This window comes from Manis javanica, chromosome 13 (assembly GCF_040802235.1).
Source record: "Manis javanica isolate MJ-LG chromosome 13, MJ_LKY, whole genome shotgun sequence".
Classification (NCBI taxonomy): Eukaryota; Metazoa; Chordata; class Mammalia; order Pholidota; family Manidae; genus Manis; species Manis javanica.
Window position 1 is genome coordinate 20,916,619 of NC_133168.1, and position 17,557 is coordinate 20,934,175.

General features: G+C 41.4%; 1 protein-coding gene across 15 annotated transcripts in view; it reads right to left on the reverse strand.

The window, feature by feature from the left end:
- Nucleotides 1-17,535, reverse strand: part of LOC140845888 (uncharacterized) — a 79,156-nt gene extending 61,621 nt beyond the window's left edge. For 6 of the 15 annotated variants that reach the window (XM_073221060.1, XM_073221055.1, XM_073221056.1 and 3 more), the window contains exon 1: nt 441-1,659. The gene's annotated coding sequence lies outside the window, so the exon portion shown is untranslated. Of the gene's footprint in view, nt 1-440; nt 1,664-2,442; nt 2,493-3,333; nt 4,241-16,588; nt 16,698-17,517 lie in introns of those variants that run through there. The other 9 variants (XM_073221049.1, XM_073221053.1, XM_073221047.1 and 6 more) reach the window with 5 other exon arrangements.
- Between the last annotated feature and the right edge of the window lie 22 nt (nt 17,536-17,557).

The following is a 17,557-nucleotide window of genomic DNA, read 5'->3' on the forward strand; positions in this document are numbered from 1 at the left end:
GTCATTTTATGTTCATATATATTATAAACAATACAATTTATTCAAATTTATAACTTTTTAATAGATTAAAACAACTTCCAATTTATCACTGCCTCTTTTGTTCTTAGTGGTAAAGATCCCTTTATCTGGCTATTAATCGAATTAATATATATCATAGCTTACTTTCTTTTTCAGTGAAGAGTTGGCATTTTGACAGAATTCTACTTAAAACTATTGCATTTAGCTTTTCAAAACTTGTAATTGCTAAGGTAATAGTGGATTAGCAAATACTAGATGATTAAGACAATGCCACTGTCAGATGCTATGGGGACAACACATAAGCAAAGGCAAGCATTAGCATTTGGTGTCTCTCCCATTGATCGTCTCCATAGTTTCCGCGTGATTTTGCTTTTTTTTTCTGCAGTAGATGCTGCTTCCCTCTCTGGTTGTTCCATTCTTACCTCATTCTGTAGTTTTCTTTCAGTGAGACTGACTGAGAACATCACAACTGTATGCATCTGAAGTCAGTAGACCGAAGGCCAGGGGCACAGGTATGGCCGTCCGTGTCAAGCTGTCATCTCTGCGATATGACAGACTGGCTGAAAGGTCCATAGTCTTCAACACAGACTTTAAAGAATGAGGAGAAAAGAAGACCACAATAATACAAACCAATTCTATTATTCACAGAATACTGCACACATATAAATAATAATTAAGTTCATAATCATGATGATATAGGTAATAATAACAAGAAGAAAGAGTGGGAAGCTTGGCTCCACAATTAACTGGCTACAAAATGATAAAAAGGAGGAAAATCAATCCAATGATAATTAAATTATAAGGGAATTGGTCAAGAGGTAAAATAAGCATTCAAAAAAGTATGTGAGATACCCCCTAGCTTCAAGCATCCCTAACCTTCCCTGCAGGAGCTCATCCCCTAGGCTCCCCAACGAGTCAGCCTCCCCCTACCAAAAAAAAAAAAAAAAAAATTATGTGAGAGCCTGGACGGCAGAGACAGAGCAGGATGCTGAACCAGACAGTGATACTGGCTTTGGATTCTCACTCCGTTCAGTTACTGCCCAGGGTAAGGAGGTTTGTTAAGTATTTATTATGCCTTGCATTTATATAGTACCTTACAATTTACAAAGCATTTTCATTTTTTTGGCACATTATATTCTCATTTTGCATATTAAAGCATATTAAAAAGAGAGAGATATAGGTTACATTTTGGTCTAAAATTCATTGCTAGTGACAGAGGTGGGCCAAGACCTCAGGATATTTGACTGTGCCCAACATCTGTTACAGTACACATCATAATTTTATGCCTAATTCTTCCTATTTATCCCCACCCATCGCAGTCCTTCAGTAAATTCACCTCCTATTAAAGGCAGCTGTTTAGAAAGGATCTGGGCACTTGTAAAGCAATCTGGATCCACTGCCTCTTTCTCACCCTCCTTGTCATCTGTGAAAGAATTCTGATACCATGCAATCAGTGCTTGCTGCTGATAGTTTTGACATTACTTCTGAACAGGAAAATTTATATGCTATTGAGTATCTTGAATAATTTTTTATACTAGTAAATTCTTCATATCTAGTAGCTAAAATGCGGAATAATTATTTTTACTATCTTTAACAGATTCTTGGTAGATAGAAATTTAAATTGGGGTTTCAGAGACTAACATATCTTTATACATACAGAATTGCTAATCTAGCATAAAGTGTGCATATAAATTCAGCTAAAAATTAAGGTAAGTATTAAATCATTAGACTCAAACACCTTCTTCACTATTCCTCACACATCTTTAAAAGAGTTAATAAAATACTAAGTGTCATCATAGCAATTTTTTATTCAAGGACAGAAATGACTAGAACAATCTGTATTCCCCGGTCCCTAATTATCAAACTAAGACGAAAAATCTTTTTTAAACTCATAACACTCTTCCATTAATTATTTTTAATAAATACTTACTTTTGGCATTTAAAAAATCATTTTAACTCACTACAGTTTTAAACAAACCATAATTTTATTTGTAATTACTAGTCTTGTGAGTCAAACAGGGCCACCAAAGTATAATTTACTGACAGACTGTTTTCTAAAGACACAGAAGAGTTTCAGATTAAGCAGAGTAATGAGAAGACTCTAAAGTAAAGTAGGCATAATACACTGGCTGCAGACACAAACACTTTTCCATATACTATCATAACACTCAGATAACACAGGGGAAAAAAATCTTAGAGGGGTAGGACTATAGTCACATTTTGAGTTTTAATAGATGGGGCATAACTTATAAACAGCAATTACTTTTGAAAAGAAAAGTAATAGCCAAAGTTAATTTTGGCATTACTATGGACTTTTTCAACTATTCAAAGTATACTGCATTACAGAAATCAGGAAACAGACATATGTAATTCATCAGTATATTAAAGAGAAATCAAAATGGTTTTACGTGATAGCTTTAGTACCTTTACAATCTCATATAAAATGTTTACCAATGTCACAAGATTGGAATCTGCTGAAATAGAAAATAAAATATCATTATATTATACTTTAGAAGGAGTACCTCAATAGCATATTTAAAATGCTAGTTTCTCTGGGTCTTAAAAAAGATTTCCAAACTTCCCAAAGACTGTTTCTGGAAATCACACTGTAACATATTTGTACTTAAAGGACTAATTTCAAATAATATGTTATGATAGCAGCTCTGAAATCTAGGAACATAATAAGAAGGCAAAACTCATCTCATCATGACATATTAAGATCTAATCCTAATATATACGTGGGAATATCTTCTTAACATCCTTGTCAGCTGTCCAAGGAGTCTTCCAGCTTTGAAAGACCCACGTAGGAAAATGCATCTCTGGTTATTAATTTATGATTACATAAAAGCTTTTGCCTAAAGACGGTTTTGTGGGCAGTAAATGAGTATCTCGAAATTTATAGGTATGATTATATAATGGTGTACCCTGAATGTCCAAGTGAAGTAACCGAAATTAAAAAAAATAATAATAATAATTCAGTAGACGTGAAATATGCAAACTCTTTATAAAAAAAATTTTTATGACATAGTAAGTATATAATATAATGGAAATAATACGAATAATAAACAGTACATAGAAATACATTTTTAAAAGTAGTAAGAATTTTCTCAATTGTAAATATTACAAAATTTGACTAGAAACGTAAGAGAAATCTAGATGAATTATAATTATGTACCAGTGTATTCATGGATAGGCAAGCCTCACTACTGTTAAGAAGTTTATTCACAAAATAATAAAGAATATTTTGAGGGCAATAGGATTTGTATCCCACTAAGACTAGTGTGTCTATGTTATACTATTTATTTATTTATTTACCTGCTGAATTGCATTGTAGCTGTAGAATGTCTCAGCTGTACTTTCAGAAAAGGGTCTTCCCCACTGGAGATTAAAGCCTTAGAAACTCATTTAAGGGTAAAAAGAACAAACTCCTAAGTCAAAACAAGAATCACTGCTACAAGATAGTGCAGCTACTCGCGAACTTATACCCACTTAAAATTTCTTTATGAGGATAGGGGTGGAGCCAAGATGACAGCGAGAGTAGAGCAGCAGCAATCTCCTCCCAAAAACATATATATGTTTGAAGATGCAACAAATACAACTAAATTCCAAAAAGACAGACCAGAAGATACAGGACAAGAGCCAGACTACATCTACACCTGCGAGAAACCAGCACCTCGCAAAGGGGGTAAGATACAAGCTGCAGCCCGGCAGGACCTGAGCGCCCCTTACCACAGCTCCTGGCCGGAGGAGAGGAGTTGGAGCGGGGAGGGAGAGGGAGGCCAGGCCTATTAAACACCCAGCCCTAGCCATCTGCACCAGAGTGCAGACACACAGTGAGTGGGGTGCTGGATATTACGGGAACGGGGCAGTAAAATCTGCAAGCGGGTCCCCGCAGCTAGCACCCCTGAGACAAAGAAGAAAGAGTGCCCTTTGAAAGTCTTAAAGGACGGAGGACGGAGGACGGAGGCATCCCGGCACAATCAGCTCAGCAGCTGGGAACCCGGGGAACTCCAGGTACCCTAAACCCCTGGGCGGCAGCACAGCTCCGAGGACCCTCACGGTGATAAACAGCCTCCCACCTGTTCCCGCTCTGGCGCGACCTCGCCATAACAGAGACCACAGCAAGCGCAAGCGGAGCTTCCTGCACAGCGGCCAGGCAGGAATCAGAGACCCCATTTGCGCACAGCTGGCCAGGACAAGCCGCTAGGGGTGGCTGTTCTCCCAGGAGAGGAAGGCCACAAACTAGCAAGAAGGGACATTCTCCCCACTGACACGTGCCAACTACCCATGACTATCTCTATCGCCATGAAAAGGCAGAAGAATTTGATACAGACCAGATTAACCCCGACAGTCTCCCTTGAAAAGAAATCTGGGGAGATAGACCTAACCAATCTTCCTGAAAAAGAATTTAAAAGTAAGGTCATAACCATGCTGATAGACTTGCAGAGAAACACGCAAGAGCTAAGGAAGGAGAATACAGAAATAAAACAATCTTTGGACGGATTTAAAAGCAGAATGGATGAGATGCAAGAGGCCACTGATGGATTAGAAACCAGAGAACAGGAACGCATAGAAGTTGACGAAGAGAGAGATAAAAGGATCTCCAGAATTGGAACAACATTAAGAGAACTGTGTGACCAAATCAAAAGGAGCAATATCCGCATTATAGGGGTGCCAGAAGAAGAAGAGACAGAAAAAGGGATACAAAGTGTATTTGAAGAAATAATTGCTGAAAACTTCCTGAAACTGGGGGAGGAAATAGTCGCTCAGACCACAGAAGTACTCAGAACCCCCAACAGAAGGGATGCAAAGAGGACAACACCAAGACACATAATAATTAAAATAGCAAAGATCAAGGACAAGGACAGAATTTTAAAGGCAGCTAGAGAGAGGAAAAAGGTCACCTACAAAGGAAAACCCATCAGGCTATCATCAGACTTCCCAACAGAAACCTTACGGGCCAGAAGAGAATGGCATGATATATTTAATGCAATGATACAGAAGGGCCTTAAATAGAGAACTCTGTATTCAGCACAATTATCATTTAAATACGAAGGAGGGATTCAACAATTCCCAGACAAGCAAAAGTTGAGGGAATTTGCCTCCCACAAACCACCTCTACAGGGTATGTTAGAGGGACTGCTCCAGATGGAAGCACTCCTAAGGCGAAATAGATGTCACCAGAGAAAATAAAAACACAGCAGAGAAAGCAGACCAACCAACTACTAACTAAAGGCAAAAAATAAAATCAACTACCCACAAAAGCAGTCAAAGAAAACACAAAAGAGCACAGAATAAAACACCCAACATATAAAGAATGGAGGAGGAGGAATAAGAAGGGAAACAAATAAAGAATAATCAGACAGTATTTATAATAGGTCAATAAGCAAGTTAAGTTAGACAGGAAGATATTAAAGAAGCTAACCTTGAACCTTTGGTAACCACGAATCTAAAGCCTGCAATGGCAATAAGTACATACCTTTCAATAATCACCCTAAATGTAAATGGACTGAATGCACCAATCAAAAGACACAGAGTAACAGAATGGATAAAAAAGCAAGACCCATCCATATGCTGCTTACAAGAGACTCACCTCAAATCCAAAGACATGCACAGACTAAAAGTCAAGGGATGGAAAAAGATATTTCAGGCAAACAATGAGGAAAAAGAAGGTGTTGCAGCACTAGTATCAGACAAGCTAGACTTCAAAACAAAGAAAGTAACAAGAGATAAAGGACATTACATAACGATAAAGGGCTCAGTCCAACAAGAGGATATAACCATTATAAATGCACCTAACACAGGAGCACCAGCATATGTGAAACAAATACTAACAAAACTAAAGTAGGAAATAGAATGCAATGCACTCATTTTAGGAGACTTCAACACAACCCTCATGCCAAAGCATAGATCCACCAGACAGAAAGTAAGGACACAGAAGCACTGAACAACAAACACACTAGAACAGATGGACCTAATAGACATCTATAGAACTCTACATACAAAAGCAACGGGATATACATTCTCAAGTGCACATGGAACATTCTCCAGAATAGATCACATACTGGGCCACAAAAAGAGCCTCAGTAAATTTAAAAAGACTGAAATTCTACCAACCAACTTCTTGGACCACAAAGGTATAAAACTAGAAATAAATTGTACGAAGAAAGCAAAAAGGCTCACAACCACATGAAGGCTTAACAACATGCTCCTAAATAATCAACGGTCAATGACCAAATTAAAATAGAGATCAAGCAATATATGGAAACAAATGACAACAACAACACAAAGCCGCAACTTCGTGGGATGGAACTAAAGCAGTCTTAAGAGGAATATATATACAGCAATCCAAGCCTATTTAAAGAAGGAAGAACAATCCCAAATGTATAGTATAACGTCACAAGTATCAAAATTGGAAAAAGAAGAACAAATGAGGCCTAAACTCAGCAGAAGGAGGGACATAATAAAGATCAGAGAAGAAATAAAATTGAGAAAAATAAAACAATAGAAAAAAATTAATGAAGCCAAGAGCTGGTTCTTTGGGAAAATAAACAGAATAGATAAGATTCTAGCCACTTATTAAAAGAAAAAGAGAATCAACACATCAACAGAATCAGAAACAAGAAAGGAAAAATCACAACAGACCCCACAGAAACACAAAGATGAGAGAATACCATGAATACCCATACGGTACAAGCTGGAAAACCTAGAAGAAATGGACAACTTCCTAGAAAAATACAACTCCAAGACTGACCAAGTAAGAAAAAGAAAATCTAAACAAATCAATTACCAGCAAAGAAATTGAATCGGTAATCCAAAAACTACCCAAGAACAAAACCCCTGGACCAGATGATTTACCTCGGAATTTTATCAGACATACAGAGAAGATATAATTCCCATCCTTCTTAAAGTTTTCCGAAAAACAGAAGAGGAGGGAATACTCCCAAACTCATTCTATGAAGCCAACATCACCTTAATACCAAAATCAGGTTAAGACACCAACAAAAAAGAAAATTATAGACGAATATCCCTGATGAATGTTGATGCCAAAATACTCAACAAAATATTAGCAAACCAAATTCAAAAATACATCAAGAGGATCAAACACCATGATCAAGTGGGAATCATCTCAGGGATGCAAGGATGGTACAACGTTCAAAAATCCATCATCATCGTCCACCACATCAACAAACAGAAGGACAAAAACCACACATTCATCTCCACAGATGCTAGAAAAAGCATTCAACAAAATTCAACATCCATTCATGATAAAAACTCTCAACAAAATGGGAACAGAAGGCAAGTACCTCAACATAATAAAGGCCGTATATGACAACCCCACAGCCAACATCATACTGAACAGTGAGAAGCTAAAAGCTTTTCCTCTGAGATCAGGAACAAGACAGGGATGCTCACTCTCCCCACTGTTATTCAACATAGTACTGGACGTACTAGCCACGGCAATTAGACAAAACTAAGAAATACAAGGAATCCAAACTGGTAAAGAAGAAGTTAAACGGTCACTATTTGCAGATTACATGATATTGTACATAAAAAGCTCTAAAGACTCCACTCTAAAACTACTAGAATTCATATTGGAATACAGCAAAGTGGCAGGAAACAAAATCCACACACAGGAATCTGCGGCTTTCCTATACACTAACAATAAACTAATAGAAAGGGAAATCAGGAAAACAATTCCATTCACAATTGCATAAAAAGAATAAAATACCTAGGAATAAACCTAACCAAGGAAGTGAAAGACCTGTACCCTGAAAACTGTAAGACACTCTTAAGATGAAATTAAAGAGGACACTAACAAATGGAAACTCATCCCACGCTCTTGGCTAGGAAGAATTACTATCGTCAAAATGACCATCCTGTCCAAAGCAATCTACAGATTGGATGCAATCCCTATCAAATTACCAACAGCATTCTCCCACGAACTGGAACAAATAGTTCAAAAATTCATATGGAAACACCAAAGATCCCGAACAGCCAAAGCAATCCTGAGAAGGAAGACAAAAGTGTGTCTGTGTGTGTGGGTAGGTGCGGTATCTCGCTCCCCAACATCAAGCTCTACTACAAAGCCACAGTCATCCAGACAGTTTGCTACTGCACAGACCAGTGGAACACAATAGAGACTCCAGACATTAACCCAAACATATGTGGTCAATTGCTATATGATAAGGCAACCAGGGACATACAATGGGGAAATGACACTCTCTTCAACAGATGGTGCTGACAAAACTGGACAGCTACACGTAAGAGAATGAAACTGGATCACTGTCCAACCCCATACAGAAAAGTAAATTCAAAATGGATCCAAGACCTGAATGTAAATCATGAAACCATAAAACTCTCAGAAGAAAACATAGGCACAAATCTCCTGGGCATAAATATGAGCGACTTCTTCAAGAACATACCTCCCCAGGCAAGGGAAACAAGAGTAAAAATGAACAAGTGGGACTATATCAAGCTGAAAAGTTTCTCTACAGCAAAGGACACCATCAATAGAACAAAAAGGTACCTTACAGTATATGCAAGAATATATTCATAAATGGCAGATCCGATAAAGGGCTGACATCCAAAATATATAAAGAGCTCACACACTTCAACAAACAAGAAAAGCAAATAATCCAATTAAAAAATGGGCAGAGGAGCGGAACAGACAGTTCTCCAAAGAAGAAATTCAGATGGCCAACAGACACATGAAAAGATGCTCCACATCGCTAGTCATCAGAGAAATGAAAATTAAAACCACAATGAGATATCACCTCACACCAGTAAGGATTGCCACCATCCAAAAGACAAACAACAACAAATGTTGGTGGGGTTGCGGATAAAGGGGAACCCTCCTACACTGCTGGTGGGAATGTAAATTAGTTCAACCATTGTGGAAAGGAGTATGGAGGTTCCTCAGAAAGCTCAAAATAGAAATACCACTTGACCTGGGAATTCCACTTCCAGGAATTTACCCTAAGAATGCAGCAGCCCAGTTTGAAAAAGACAGATGCACCCCTATGTTTATCACAGCACTATTTAAAATAGCCTAGAAATGGAAGCAACCTAAGTGTCTATCAGCAGATGAATGGATAAAGAAGATGAGGTACATATTATACACAATGGAATATTATTCAGCCATAAAAAGAAAACAAATCCTACCATTTGCAACCACACAGATGGAGCTATAGGGTATTATTATTACGCTCAGTGAAATAAGCCAGGCAGAGAAAGACAAGTACAAAGTGATTTCACTCATATGTGGAGTATAAGAACAAAGGAAAAACTGAAGGAACAAAACAGCAGCAGACTCACAGAACCCAAGAGTGGACTGACAGTTACCAAGTGGAAAAGCACTGGGGAGGATAGGTGGGAAGGGAGGGATAAGGGGGAAAAGGGGGCATTCCAATTACCACACATAATGTTGGGGGGGCGGGGGAGTGTTGGCACGCAGGGAAGGCATTACAACACAGAGAAGACAAGTTGTGATTCTATAGCATCTGAGTACGCTGATGGACAGTGACTGTAATGGGGTATGCGGTGGCGACTTGAAATGGGGGGGAGTCTAGTCACCATAATGTTGCTCATGTAATTTGTACATTAATGATAACAAAAAAAAAAATTCACAACAAACTATCACCTCACACCAGTCGGAATGGCTTGTACCAAAAAACAAGAAATAACAAACGTTGATGAGGATGTGGAGAAAAGGGAACCCTCGTGCTTTGTTGGGTGACCTTGTAAATTGGTGCAGCTATTGTGGAAAACAGTGTGGAGGTGCCTAAAAATATTCATAACAGTATCATATGACCCAGCGTTCTTTTTCATACACAGCACTGGAACTCCTTTCAGGATACTGGACCTGTTTCCAATGCATATAACACCAAGCAATTCTCGAACACCAGTAGGGTGTCTGAGAACTCAACTCTGAGGAAATCTGCCTGGACGCAGCACCAGATTCCCCAGGGTAAGGTTTCTATTCTCAAGACTGCCCTCCACTCCAACTCCAGAGCCCAGTTGCCTGGCCCACGCAATTATCCTGTGCTTCCCACCTAACAGGCTATGATTGGAGGTTCCAACGACCTCCCCCTTAGGTCTGCCCAAGTTGCTAGGGTGCCTCAGAAGCTAAGGGAACACGTTTACCAGTTCAACAAAGAGTACATACCATAGGCACACAACAGCCAGATGAACACACACATACGGCAAGGTCCCAAATAAAGCAGCTTCTATCCTCCAGGTGCTTGGGGCCTGGCATGGTGGCCTGTGCAGGCGACCTGGTTTCCCAAGCATGGAAGCTCTGATAGAGATGCAAAAGTTGAGAGAGAGATGTGCTTTTCTCATGGGCTTTTCTGAGGGCTTCACTGCAGAGTCATGACTGACTAAATCGCTGGCCATTGCTGATTCAGCCTCCAGCCCTCATCCCTTTCCTATTCTTCCCTGGGGGCTGGAGGCTGAAAGTTCCCACCCTCTAACCACAAGCCTGGTGCCCCTGGCAACCAGCCTCTACCCTGGGCTAGGGCCCCAAAGCCTCTGCATTAACCTAACAAGACACCCATTGGACAGTTATGGCTCAGCAGGATTTTCACGAACTGTGGATGAGGAGCAAAAATACCTAGAAAATGTATTTTGGTCATCTGAATTACCAAATATTTACTTCTTATCAATCATTACATCACAACAGGTGTCTCCACATACCCATAATGCCTGCAGGAACCTCTCTCTCCCCGAGAGGAGGCACAGAGCTCCCCACTTCCACTATTATTTCCTTCCTTCTTGTGTCATTGATCTGCACCAAAGACGATCCCTTTCAGGAGAATAAAGTCAAGGCTTCCGGCATATGCCAAGGCCCAGGCCCTCCTCCCCAGGGACATGAGCAGAGAGATGGGAGAAATGGCTTCAGGAGTCTGTTTTCCTGTCAGCTGCTCTCCCCTCCCACAGCCGTCACCTCACCACCCAGCCTTACACACAGGGGCCTATGAAGAACAAAATCTTGGAGTCAGAGCAGCTGAACAGCTGCCGTGTGTGCTCAGCTTTGCAGTGCAAGGGGCTCCGCTCCTCTCAGGGTTCAGATTGGAAAAACCCGACAGGGAAGAGGAGGTGGCCCAGCGACTCCCCGTCGCCATGTGGAATGGGGCAGCGCAAGCTCCACCTCCGCTGGAGATGCTTCCTGGCTGTCTGAGCACTTGCAAGGCAGCACGATAGGGTGTAGTTAGGGGGGGGAATTTCCCAAACCTAGAATTTTAATTTCCTGACTATGAGCAGACTTTATGCTGCTCTGACTACAATGGAGCACAAAGAATGTCTAAGCAGCAGGTCCCACTTCTGAGTGACAGCACCCACGTCACCCATTCGCAGCTGCCTCGGGTGACCAAGATGAGAACTAACTGGATGTTACTGGGAAGTTTTGACTGTCAAAGAAAGTGCAGAAGTTTTTGAGACACCTTCTCAATCCACGCTCTGCATTCGCAGTGACACAGAGCAGGGAAATGGGATGAGGGTCGTGCCACTGTAAAATACACTCAGCCTAAAAAAAGCCCACTTTATACTTTAACTTCATCTACATGCTGTTCTGCTTCTTCCAGCCCCTCTATCAATTAAGGAACATTGTAACCACGATGGGAGAGACCTGAGAAGGGCAAATGAACCTAGGGGGATAAAAAATGCTGAGAAATGGATCAACACAGTCCCCTGAATAACTCTACTCTTAAGACAAAACTTCAAAGGAATTAGGAATCAGCTGTATGCAGCATGCCTTACGCCCAGAGCTACCCAAAAGGCCCTTAACTGCGCCTCCTCTCTCAGGTCACCTCCACTCCCATCTGGGTGTGTACATTGTCTGACAGTAAATGAACCTTCTTGTTGCACAAGCCAACTGGACTTGGCTCTGAACTATTTACCCTAAGACAAAAACCCTCTGACCTCCACGTCCAGAGCTAAATGTCTCTGTCACTTTGCTACTTTATCCAGCTTTCTAGTTTTATAATCCTTTCTCTCTCCCTGTTTTATTTAAGGCCAATGGGGAAGCAGTAGTTCTTAGGACATAATCTCACTCCATCCAGTGCTCCATGGCTCCCCAAATTCTGGGACTGTAGGGATATAATTCTCACGCCATGCAGATCAAGTGGACACCGGATGCCAGGAGTTGCCAAGGAATATGCCCTGTGCCAAGCAGCAATTCAGTGAACTTTTTTTTCTCCCTCTGTTCTGCCCTGCTCTCTACTGCCTGCACAGCTGCTGACATTCGCTTTCTACTCTTGCTTTAATGAATTCCTTTCTTCCTGGCGCACATTTGACCTGGTCGAGAATTCTTTCCCTATCAGAGTCGAGAACTGTCCCTGATTCGGGGTGAGGTTTCACCTAGTACCCAGGGAGAGACGTGCCCAGCAACACCAGCATTCAGCTGCTGCTGTATAAGAGAGGGACCCACATGGGCTGAGTCCACACCCACAGCCACGTACCTGGAAAAGCACGTGAGGCCAGGCTTCCACTCCTAACCCAGGGCCTTGGGCTCCTGAATTCTATCCAATTCCCCTTTCCCGTCCGTCCCTGGACAGTGTCTGCCACTGCCACACCTTCTATAGCACTGCAGTCCATCTGGCTCTCTCCAGGTCTCCCCCAAGGACTCCAAATAAAAATACTTGCTATATTTCCTATTTTAATGAAAAAATTCAATCCACTATCTATAGAGGCAACAACAAAATATTTCCTAGTACGAGCTACCGCCCGCATCTATATCACTAATGCTAGCCATCACTACCAATCTCATATTCTGTGGACAATGAGCTATTACAAAAATGTATGATACCATGGCATCTATCATCATTACCATCGCCATAGCCATAAAACTGGGAATAGCCCCAATCCACTTCTGAGTTCCAGAAGTAGCACAAGGAACCCTGCTGTCATAGGGCATATTACTATTAACCCGACAAAAAAATCACACCCATCTCAGTTCTGTGTCAAATTTCACCCACAGTTAACATAAACTTAACACTCTCAATTTTAATTGGAGGCTGAGTGGGTGTAAACCAAACACAATTACAAAAAATTACAGCTTACTCCTCAATTGCCCACACAGCTTGAATAATAACAACAACATAAAACCCAACCCTATTACTATTCTAAATCTCCTAATGTATATTATAATGACCCTATCAGTATTTGTAATGCTAGTACACAACTCATCGACAACAACCTTATCTTTGTCTCACCTATCAAGTAAGACACTGCTAACTACAACCATTATGCTCACAATCCTAACTATCACTTGGAGGCCTTCCACCATTATCCAGATTTTTACCAAAGTGCATGATCATTCAAGAACTTAGCAGAAACAACAACATAATATTGCCACTAATAGCAGCAAATAGCTCTACTAAACTTATATTTTTATACGCGCTGACTTACTCCACAACACTAACAATATTCCCAATAACCAACAACATAAAAGTGACAATTTGAAACTATGAAACACATAAAAATTAGCCCCACCCCTAATTATTCTATCCACAATAAATACTTCCACCAATTCCGACCATATCAATTCTAAACTAGAAATTGAGATTACACAGACCAAGACCCTTCAAAGCTCTAAGCAAGTATAAAAAACACTTAATTTCTGAACCTAAGGACTGTAAGACTCTATCCTACATCACTTGAATGCAAATCAAACACTTTGATTAAGCTAAATCCTCACTAGATTGATGGGATACAAACCCATGGAACTTTAGTTAACAGCTAAAAAACCCTAATCAGCTGGCTTCAATCCATTTCTCCCGCCATAAAAAAAAAAAAAAGGTGGCGAGAGAAGTCCCGGCAGAATTGAAGCTTCTTCTCTCAATTTTCAATTCAGTATGTAAAACACCTCAGGACTTGGCAAGAAGAGGACTTTACCTCTATCTTTAGATTTACAGTCTAATACTTATTCAGCCACCTTACCCATGTTCATCAATCGTTGATTATTTTCAACTAATCACAAAGACGTCGGCACATTATACCTTCTTTTTAGCACTTGACCTGGAATAGTGGGGACCCACTCTAAGCCTCCTTACAGTGCTGAACTAGGCCAGCCTGGGACCCTCTTAGGTAGTTGACCACATCTGTAACGTAAGCATAACCGTGCACGCCTTTTTAATCATTTTTCTTTATGGTGGTACCTATTATAATAGGGGGGCTTTGGAAACTGACTAGTGCCTTGAATAATTAGTGCCCCAGACATAGCATTTCCCCATATAAATAATAACATAAGCTTTTGACTCCTCCCTCCCTCCTTTCTTCTTCTCCTAGCATCCTCTACAGTCGAAACAGGAGCTGGAACCCAGTGAACCATATATGCCCCCCTTAACAGGTAATTTAGCACATGCAAGTGCCTCAGTGGATTTAACCTTTTTTTTCTCTTCACTTAGCAGGTGTCAATTCTAGGGGCTTTAGTAACTGCATCACAACTATTATTAACACAAAACCGCCCACTATAAGCCAATATCAAACTCCACTACTTGTGTGATCAGTTCTAGTTACAGCCGTACTCCTAACTAGTGTCTCTACCGTGTTCTAGCTGCCAGCATTACTATGCTTTAACAGATCTCAACCTAAACACATTTTTTGATCCTGCTGGGGGAGGGGATCCAATTTTATATCAACACTTATTCTGATTTTTGGTTACCCTGAAGTATATATTTTAATCCTTCCTGGCTTTGGAATCATCTCTCATATTGTAACCTACTATTCTGGGAAAAAATAACCTTTTGGGTATATGGGCATAGTCTGGGCAATAATGTCCATTGGTTTTCTAGGCTTCATTATATGAGCATACACATTTACAGTAGGCATAGATGTTGATACACAAGCCTGTTTTACATCCGCCACTATAATTATTGCAATTCCAACAGGTGTGAAAGTATTCAGTTGATTAGCAACTCTGCACGGTGGAAATGTAAAATGATCCCCGGCCATATTATGGGCCCTGAGCTTTATTTTCTTGCTTACAGTAGGGGGCTTAACTGGTATTGTACTACTTAATTCACCATTAGATATTATTCTTTATGATACTTACTATGTGGTACATTTTATTTATGTGCTCTCCATAGGTGTGGTTTTTGCTATTATGGGGGGATTTGTACATTGATTTCCTCTATTTTCAGGATATACCTTCAACCCTACATGAGCAAAGATTCACTTTACAATTATATTTGTAGGTGTTAATATAATTTTTCCCCCCTCAACATTTTCTCAGACTTTCAGGAATACCACATTATTCTGATTACCCAGATGCTTACACAAGATGAAATACTGTGTCGCCCAGAGGATCCTTTATTTCACTAACTGCCGTTAAAGTTTTCATAATCTGAGAAGCTCTAGCTTCTAAATGAGAAGTGCACATAGTAGAACTAATACCAACCTTGAATGATTACACAGCTGCTCCCCACCTTACCATACATTTGAGGAGCCTGCCTTTGTCAACTTAAGCAAACAAGAAATCAAACCACCAAAAAATGCTTTCAAGCCAATGTCATGACCTCTTTTCTCAACTACTGAAGTATTAGTAAAATTTACGTAACTTTTTCAATGTTAAATTATAGGTCTAAGTCCTTCATACTTCCATAGCATGCCCCTTTCAACTCAGGCTAAGGCCTTGGGAGCCACAAGCCTAGAGGGAGAATGAACTCGATGCTACCTGACATTTACCCCAGGAAACTGACCCTCTGGCTGGGCTTCCGGTACTCATCAGGGTCTGTAAGTAACGCCAAGGAGAGGGGGGCCAGGAGTTTATGTGTGCTTCAGGCCTCCTCACCTCCTCTGTCCAAAAGCTACCCTCTGTTTTGATAGCACCATGGGACAAAATTTTAACTCCTATACTGTACTTCATTATTTATTAATTTTCTAATAGCATGTACCAGAGTGGGTTGCATCAGCAAGCAGGAATGACCACTTCACTAAGTAGACTGCCTAGACAGCTGCACGACGGAAACTACCCACTTCTACACCCATGGATGCATGTATAGTAGAGCAGCCCAAGTTCACCTCCACAGAGTGCCACAATACACAGTGTATCTCTCCAACACTGACCCTTGTCAAAGGACCTTAATTTTTGTTCTTAAAAAAACTTTACACCAAAATACATACAATAAAATGCACAAATCGCAAAGCTCGATGAAGTCTGATGTATGTACATACATCACCATCACCTAGATCAAGATATCAAATATTCTCATTTTCTCACCCCTCATCTACTTCAAAGACATTTTTGCCAAGGAGGCATACAGATGGCCAACAGACATAAAAAGATGCTCAACATCACTCATCATCAGGGAAATGCAAGATTAAATCTTATGAGATGTCACGTCGCATTAGTCAGACTGTCCAAAATCCAAGAGACAAAAAATTACAGGTGTTGGCAAGGATGTGGAGACAACGGAATGCTGGTGGGACAACGGCTGCAAGTTGATGCAGCCACCACAGAAAGCAGGAGGGAAGTTTCTCAGAGAACAGCTGTGCTCTCTGTAATGCTATGGGATGAGGAAGGACAATGAATGGTGGCTTGCTAAGGATGCTAAAAGGACTTACCTACCTGCCTCCTGTGACCCTGAAGGTAGGGAACAGCAGATGTTTGCAGAAATGGATCAAGTAGAACTTTCATGAGTTGACTTCAGACAGACGAAGTTGTTCCCTGTGGAAACCTTATAGGGAAAACAAAAATGTCACTAAGAGGGTGAACCTCACCCACTGGGCTTCCCCACTAAGAAGGGACAGTCCACTACCAGATGGCTTTTTCGAAGGCAGGGGCAGTGGGTCACAGGGGAAGCCCTGATTTGCAGGCAACCTGCCAGGTGGAAGGGGGTGAGGAAGGATGCTCTCACCTATGACTATGCATGCTCCAGGGGCCTCCCTGCTGAGGCCAATCTCCCCAGCAGCCCGCCCCAGTCTCCCCACCTGACTTCTCTGCTAGGCAGTTATGGAAAACCAGCTGCCTTCCTCAAGCTCTCCTAGTGCACAGGCACCCAGACACACAAACACTGTCCCAGGCCGCACAGTGCTCTCACACAACACCACACGTGCAAGAGCTACCGCACACACAGCAGACACCACATCGACACATTCACCAGTGGGCCAAGCTGCCACCACGCAGCCACAGGTACCTTGACACACTCCCTGGACTACTGGCCTACTCCCGCGCTGACCCGTTTGGGAGCACAGGAGACCCCCCGAACCCCGCAGATGCACCCTCGCAGCAGCCATGCCCGCGTACCCACGGACCAGACATCCGCAGCCATGCCCGCGTACCCACGGACCAGACATCCGAACCATTACCCGAAGTCAGAGAAGCTGGCGGGCCTGCGGAGCTCCTGGCTGAGATCCAGTCACCTTCCTCGCTGGGTAGGTGCATGCGCTGCCCATTGCTTTCCAATGCCCACCCACAGCTTTCCACTTTCTTCCCAAGGACCATGCAACACCCCCAAACTCCCTGATAGAAAAGCCAACATGGGGGTGGCTACTTACTATGAACTGAGGTTGCTGCAAGGCGGCGAGGCCTGCATAG